We start from the raw sequence: 8,319 nt of genomic DNA on the forward strand, positions 1-8,319 counted from the left end.
TTTTTGTAGAGATGAGGTCTCACTACATTGCCCAGGCCGGTCTTGAACTCCTGGCCTCAAGTGTTTCTCCTCCCTCTGACTCTCAAAGTGCTGGGATTATAAGCATGAGCCAGCATGTCCAGCCCACTTTTGATACTTTTGATTTTCAAAAATATTGTGGTTATTTCTATCACTGCATTTTGTGGAGCATAAGGGCCTGGGTAGTTCAGTTGGTAGAGTAGCAGACTTTTAATCTGAGGGTCCCGGGTTTAAGTCCCTGTCCAGGCACTAAAATCTCCCATGACAAAATATTTTTCTCTAAAAGAAGGAAATTCGAGTTACTGTTCAGCATTTACAGTGGTACCATAGGCACCAGAAAGGAAAAAGGAAATGCTGTGATGAGAGATGAGGAAGGCCTGGAAGGAGAACCTGCTGCACTCCCCACTCCCAGTTGCAAGTGGACATATTGGGCTAGGGACTCCTGCTTTAGTGGTTATGTATCTTTCTCATTCCTTTACAGTTCTAGCATATTCTCCAGGTATATGACCAAGGCCCTTTGTCCCCAGCCAGTAAAGGAGGTAGACCTCACCAAATACAAATATTAATAAAGACCTAAGTAATAATCTACCATCCTTGCATTGCTGGACATAGAGTGGAAGGGTGACTCATCAAAGGTTTCTTTCTACCCATTTTAACCCAGTATCTCAAGAACCCAAGGCTATGGACCTGTTTTCCTCTACCACTTAATTTATTCTTTTATGACTGCTTTCCTTCGTAAACTATAAGAAAACAAGTTGGAAATGAGGGCAAAAATAAGGAAAAAATGTTTTTAAGGGAAAACACAGTGTCTGCCTTTAATATACTGTCTCCTCATTATTCTGAGATGACTCATGCAAAAAGCCCAGTTAAAAACACCATGCCGGCCACGGTAGCTCACACCCGTAATCCCAACACTTTGGGAACCCAAGGTGGGAGGATCATTTGAGGCCAAGAATGCAAGTCCAGCCTTGGTAACATAGTGAGACCCCATCTCTACAAAAATGAAAAAAATTAACAAGGCATGTTTGTACATGCCTGCATTCCCGTCTACTCAGGAGGCTGAGGCAGGAGGATTGCTTGAGCACAGGAATTGAAGGTTACAGTTAGCTATGATTGCACCATCATACTCCAGCTTGGGTGACAGAGTGAGATTTGTTATGTTTAACAAAAAAATCAAATAACAAACAACTCGTCCCATTTTTTGTCTTTTTTTTTTTAACTGTACTTTAGGTCCTGGGGTACATGTGCAAATCATGTGAGATTGTTACATAGGTACACACATGGTATTGTGGTTTGCTGCCTTCATTCCCCTTTCACCTACATCTGGCATTTGTCCCCATGTTATCCCTCCCTGACCTCCCCACATCCCCCCTGTTATCCCTCCCTTGTCCTCCAACAGACCGTGGTGTATGATGCTCCCTTCCCTGTGTCCATGTGTTCTCACTGTTCAACACCCACCTATGAGTGAGAACATGCGATGTTTGATTTTCTATTCTTGTGTCAGTTTGCTGAGAATGATGGTTTCCAGATTCATCCATGTCCCTACAAAGGACACGAACTCATCATTTCTTATGTCTGCATAGTATTCCATGGTGTCTATGTGCCACATTTTCTTTGTCCAGTTTATCATCAATACCAATGGACATTTGGGTTGGTTCCAGGTCTTTGCTATTGTAAACAGTGCTGCTGTGAACATACGTGTACATGTGTCCTTATAACAGAATGATTTATAATCCTTAGGATATATGCCCAGTAATGGGATTGCTGGGTCAAATGGGATTTCTATTTCTAGGTCCTTGAGGGAGTGTCACACTGTCTTCCACAATGGTTGAACTAGTTTGCACTCCCACTAATAGTATAAAGTGTTCCTATTTCTCCACATCCTATCCAGCATCTGTTGTCTCCAGATTTTTTAATGATCACCATTCTAACTGCTGTGAGGTGGTATCTCAATGTGGTTTTGATTTGCATTTCTCTAACGACCAGTCATGATGAGCATTTTTCATATGTTTGTTGGCCTCATATATGTCTTATTTTGAAAAGTGTCTGTTCATATCCTTCTCCCACTTTTGGATGGGTTTGTTTGTTTTTTTTTTTTCTTGTAAATATGATTTAGTTCTTTGTAGATTCTGGATATTAGCCCTTTGTCCGATGGGTAGATTGAAAAAGTTTTTTTACCATTCTGTTTATTGTCAGTTCACTCTAATGATTGCTTCTTTTGCTGTACAGAAGCTCTGGAGTTTAATTAGGTCCCATTTGTCTATTTTGGCTTTTGTTGCCAATGCTTTTGGTGTTTTAGTCATGAAGTCCTTGCTTTTGCCTATGTCCTGAATGGTTTTGTCTAGGTTTCCTTCTAGGGTTTTTATGGTGTTAGGTCTTATGTTTAAGTCTTTAATCCATCTGGAGTTAATTTTAGTGTAAGGTGTCAGGAAGGGGTCCAGTTTCTGCTTTCAGTACACTGTTGATCAGTTTTCCCTACATCATTTATTAAACAGGGAATCCTTTCCCCATTGCTTGTTTTTGTCAGGTTTGTCAAAGATCAGATGGTTGTAGATGTGTGGCATTGCCTCCAAAGCCTCTGTTCTGTTCCATTGGTCTATATCTCTGTTTTGGTACCAGTACCATGCTGTTTTGATTACTGCAGCTTTGTAGTATAGTCTGAAATCAGGTAGCATGATGCCTCCAGCTTTGTTCTTTTGTTTAGGATTGTCTTGGCTACGCAGGCTCTCTTCTGGCTCCATGTGAAGTTCAAGGTGGTTTTTTCCATTTCTGTGAAGAATATCATTGGTAGCTTGATGGGGATAGCATTGAATCTATAGATTACTTTGAGCAGCATGGCCATTTTCACAATATTGATTCTACCTAACCATGACCATGGAATGTTTCTCCATTTGTTTGTGTCCTCTCCTATTTCACTGAGCAGTGGTTTGTAGTTCTCCCTAAAGAGGTCCTTTATGTCCTTTGTTAGTTGTATTCCTAGGTATTTTATTCTCTTTGTAGCAATTGTGAATGGGAGTTCACTCATGATTTGGCTCTCTTTAAGTCTGTTATTGGTGTATAGAAATGCTTGTGATTTCTGCACATTTATTTTGTATCCTGAGACTTTGCTGAAGCTGCTTATCAGTTTAAGGAGATTTGGGGCTGAGATTATAGGGTCTTCTAAATATACAATCATGTCATTGCAAATAGAGACAATTTGACTTCCTCTTTTCCTAGTTAAATACCTTTTATTTTTTTTCTTGCCTAATTGCTCTGGTTAGAACTTCCAATAGTATATTGGATAGGAGTGGTGACATGGTGGCTTATGCTTATAATCCCAGCACTTTGAGAGTCAGAGGGAGGAGAAACACTTGAGGCCTTCTAGCAGTCAGGCTCTTTTGCTGCAGGACTGCTGGAGGTCCACTCCAGACCCTCTTTGCCTGGGGATTGCCAGCGGGGGCTGCAGAACAGCAAGGGTTGTCACAGTTTTCTTCCTCTGCTATCTTCGTCCCAGAAGGGTACCCACCCGATGTCGGCCTGAGCTCCCCTTTATGAGGTGTCTCTTTGGGTATACAGGGGTCAGGGAGCTGCTTGAGGAGACAGTCTGTCCGTTATAGGAGCTCAAGTGCTGTGCTGGGAGCTCTGCTGCTCCGTGCAGAGCTGCTGGGCAGATACCTTTAAGTCTGCTGCAGCTGAACTCATAACTGCCTCTTTTCCCAGGTGCTCTGTCCTAGGAAGGTTGGCATTCTTTATAAGTCCCTGTTGTGCTACTGCCTTTATAGATGCCCTGCCCCACATGGAGTAGTCTAGTAGCAGTCTGCCAGCAGAGCTGTTGCTGAGCTGCTGCATGCTCTGACCTGCGCTGTGAACTTCCTCTGTAGCTGCGGACTGCCTCTGTAGTGGGGGACGCCCTTCCCCTGCGTCAACTGGAAGGTTCTGGGTCTAGCTCTGCTTGCTGCAAAACTCTTAATCCAGAGCATTTCAGATTGCTTGTTTTATGGGGATGGTACCTGCTGAGCCAAATCCCATGGCCCCCTGTCTTAGCCCCCTCCCTTTCAGTTGAATGGGTGGCTCTGTCTCCTAGGCCTTCTGGGTGTCAGCCAAAAAGGAGCCCAGACTTATGTGAGTTTCTGTGCGCCGACTTGGCACCAGCTGAAACCGCCATGCTGAAAACTCATGGCACTTTTCAGCCCAGGCATCTCCTGGTCTGTGGGCAGTGAAAACGTGTTTGGAAATGCAGTGAGCACTCACCCTCTGTGCCACTCTCGCTGGGAACTGCACTCCAGAGCTGTTCCTATTCAGCCATCTTGGGGAATCTTTCAGCTTGTCTCATTTTTATGGAGAATCTTTCAGCTCGTCCTGCATTTTTAGTTTTTGGCAAGTCGTACCCCAAGTTTCAGTAACCTGGTTCCTCACTCCTTAGCTATGACACTGAAATGGAGGAAGGAGGAAGAGTTGATGCATTTCAGATTGGCAGGGAAAGCCTATGCACATGTCTAAGGTCTCAGAGCAAAGCTGGTGAATTGCTGTGTGGCTGGAGGAACGGTCTAATGAGAAACTCCACCTGGATGTATACTTCTGCTTCTATGTTTGCAGCCAGTAGGACTCCTAGGTTGAGTTTTATAAATGATTGAGCATGTATCCTCAGACTTCCACATGGAGCATGTACACCTATCCAATCCTCCAACTAGTTTTTCAGCTGTCGTGTTGTGTCATATCATTTGAACATCTGAGACTAAGCCAAGTGCAAAAGAAATCCTGCGTTAAAATTCCAACAGAACTTTTCATATGCTGTATTTCTTGGTTTCAAGGTCTTAATAAATGCCACAGCTGTTATTTCTCCATTTTGGCTGCATTCCACAGACCTGTCTTTGGGTCTGTGTTCCCATTGGGAATGGTGCATTTTGTTTTTAATGCACCAGTCTTCCCCTTAGGATAGCCAGTATACATGTTGTTAAGAAAAATGAGAGGTGCCTCTCCATCTTCAGGAAGTGCTTCAGGATTTGTCTTCACTAATAACACACAACTAACTACAACAGAAAAGTGGGATGAATGAACATATTCAAGGCAAGGGAAATAAAGACACCAGAAAAACCCGTGGGCCAATTGGACCACAGACACCTTAAAGGAAGAAGTAAATCCTACGATGGGAGATGAGGAAGGCCTGGAATGAAAACCTGCTGCCCTGCCGCACTCCCTGTTGAAAGTGGACATATTAGGCCTCGGGCTCCTGCTTTAGTGGTTATGTATCTTTCTCTCATTCCTTTATAGTTCTAGCTATTCTAGATGGAATTTACAGAGGCCTCCTGGCCATGGAGACTTTCCCGAAAAATGAATCTCTAAAGGCAGCAGCAACTTGTGCTGAAACTGGCTACATCTAATTTCAAGCCCCTTAATGGACAATGCTCTGCTTTAAGCATGGAAGAAACAAATCCAGCTATAGAACGTCTTCTTGAATTCTTCTCTAGAATTTTCCCAGGTGTATAAATGTGAATTGCACAAGTAACTTAGCTATTGCCAACCATAGTGTTAGACGAACCTCTTCATCTCGAGTTCCCACTGCCATTATCAAGCCACCATCAAGTGCACACAGAAAAGTAAATACTTCTGTCATGTCTTCTTGATTTAGTCATTTCATAAATACATATTAAGTGCCTATTTGTATTAGTTAGCTGTTGCTGCATAACAAATAACTCATACCATCGTGGCTTAAAATCTATATCCATACTCCTTTATTGTATTGGAACCCACAGTTTCTGTGGATGAGAAATCGGCACCACTGGGAGCTATGTCACAAGCTGCCTACAACCCTTTTCCAGGATAAGATCTGTACTTAGTACTGAAGATGTGGTGAGGAACCAAACAAATGAGGCTACCTCCCTCCTGAGCTTCACCATCTGGGTCTGAGATACTGAATTATGAAACTCCGAGGGACATCTGTAGGATGGAGACGGGATAAAAGCAAGAGGGTGGAGAGATTCATCCATGCTCCCTCACAGGTCCTGAGTCAGATGGATGAATGAAGTGGGTCTCTGTTCCTTTAGAACTCATTCGGGCAACTCCCAATATAGATGGAATATGTGGCTGCTAATAGAAAGTAACTAGAAAGCAAAAAACAACTCCTCTAATAAAACCACTATTTCAAGTCCCTCCGCCAGAAGAGAATGCCTTTCATTTCTTAATTACAAATGTATTTTAATGCAACTGTTTCTGAAACAGGTCTAGCTTGTCATGTAGCCAAACTAAGTGCAAACACCTGATGTCAGATTCTTCTTGAAAATGAACTTGGTAGGAGAGGACCCTGCCATTGTAAACTAAAGAAAGAACAAAGATAAACAGATATTTTCTCATTACTTTGAAGAGTAGCTCTCACTAGAAAAATAAGGATTGTAACAATAGGGTTTTATGGTGATCGGCAGAAAAATGCCCCCCGCCAAAGATGTATACTCCAGTGCTCAGAATTTGTGAATATATTACCTTAAATGTTAAAAGGGGCTTTTCAGATGTGACCTTGAGATGGGGAGATTATCCTGGATTACCTCTGTGGGCCCACTAACCACACAATCCCTTTAAAAGGCAAGAGGAAAGCAGAAGAGTGAGGCAAAAAGATGCAATGAAAAGAAGAGGCAGGAGAAGTTCAAAGCATGAACATGGAGGAAGAGGACCCTGGCTGAGGACTGTAGCCTCCAGCAGCTGAAAACAGCCCTCAGCTGATGACCAGTAAGCACATGGAGACCTCAGACCCACAACTGCAAGAAACTCAATTCCATGAAGCATGGATGAGCAAGGAAATTGATTCTTCCCTAGATCATCCAGAAAGAAATTCAGCCCTCCAGACACTTTTATCTTAACCTAGTGAGACCTGACTCAAGCTACTGACCTACGGAACTGTAAAACAGTAAATCTGTGTTGTTTTAAGTTGCCAAGCATGTGCTAATTTGCCATGGAAGCAATGGAAAATGAATATACCTAGTCTTAGAATTTTTATGAGGATTCGATTCATATATATTTAAAATACTGAAAATGCACCCAGTAGTTAATAACCACTGTGCACGCGTTTGCATCACTGTGACCCAGCAACCCAGGAGTTCTTAGTTTGTAGATGGAAAAACATAGCTTGCCTGAAAAATGGCTAAAGAATGTCTCTGTTTTCTCTTTATCTCCAAATAAATCCCTCTTAATGATCATGTGTTGTCACAGAATAAGCTGCAGGTCTGTGATGCAAGAACCCTAAATGAAAGTGACCAGTGAACAATTTTTTAGCACTATTTGGTAAACTGAATAAAGCACCCACTGAACTTTTAAGATCTGACATCATACTTTTTCATTCTGGTAAGGTAATTTCCTTCTGGATTTAGTTGAATACATTTATCACTGTAATAAGATTTGGATAGTATGTCACACCCCAAAATGGATCTATGGTTCATAATATGCATTTATCTTACTATTACCAGGATCTCATGGAATTTTCCTATTGTTCTTTTCTGTTGATTCACCATTGTGTGCCCAGTACTCACATCATCAACACCTAATCAGCATCTAGCACTAAATAGTTGCTCAGTAAAGGTTTGCTGATTGACAAAATCACAGTAAGAAGTATCAGGATATTTTTATTCTATTTATCTTTCTAATTTATTTCCTTATTTATTAATTAATAACTAACCCTTAAGCTCAAGATACTTGCAAGTAGTAATTAAGTGAAGCTAAGACCTTTAGTACCAATCCTATCATCAGAGAGCTTATTAACTAGTGGGAGAGACTGAACACATGCATAAATGTAACTGCCAATACAGAGGGCTGCATTTTTTTTTCTTGTACTTTAAGTTCTGGGATACATGTGCAGAATGTGCAGGTTTGTTACATAGGTATATACGTGCATGGTGGTTTGCTGCACCTATCAACCCATTATCTAGGTTTTAAGCCCTGTATGCATTAGGTATTTGTCCTAATGCTCTCCCTCCCCTTGTCCTCCACCCACCAATGGGCCCTGATGTGTGATGTTAGGGGAATGCATTTTAAGATGAGAGTCTTAAATGTGGGATGTGTACTATGTGGCATGCAGGATGATTTCAAGCTGGGTGAGAACACAACACTAAATAATATTAAATTAGAAAGCCACTGTTTTCCATCCTGACTACTTTCAGAAGAAAACCTCAGTTTCATGTGAGGATCTAACATCATTCTCATACTTGGTTCCTCTCCCTTTGCAATCTCAAGAGAACAAGCCTCAGGCTGAGAGACCCAGGCTGGCCCACTGTGCAGCTAGGATTTAATTACGTTGTTTGGCTCCAGTTGTATTTATTTCCATGGATACCTTCTGTT

The 8,319-nt window shown here is 41.9% G+C and overlaps 1 non-coding gene across 1 annotated transcript; it reads left to right on the forward strand.

Moving 5' to 3' along the window:
* Positions 1-194: 194 nt before the first annotated feature.
* Positions 195-267, forward strand: TRNAK-UUU. The gene has a single exon. It is a non-coding gene; the product is annotated as a tRNA-Lys (tRNA).
* Positions 268-8,319: the final 8,052 nt, after the last annotated feature.

The sequence above is a fragment of the Cebus imitator genome, unplaced genomic scaffold (assembly GCF_001604975.1).
Source record: "Cebus imitator isolate Cc_AM_T3 unplaced genomic scaffold, Cebus_imitator-1.0 Scaffold57, whole genome shotgun sequence".
In the NCBI taxonomy this organism is placed as follows: Eukaryota; Metazoa; Chordata; class Mammalia; order Primates; family Cebidae; genus Cebus; species Cebus imitator.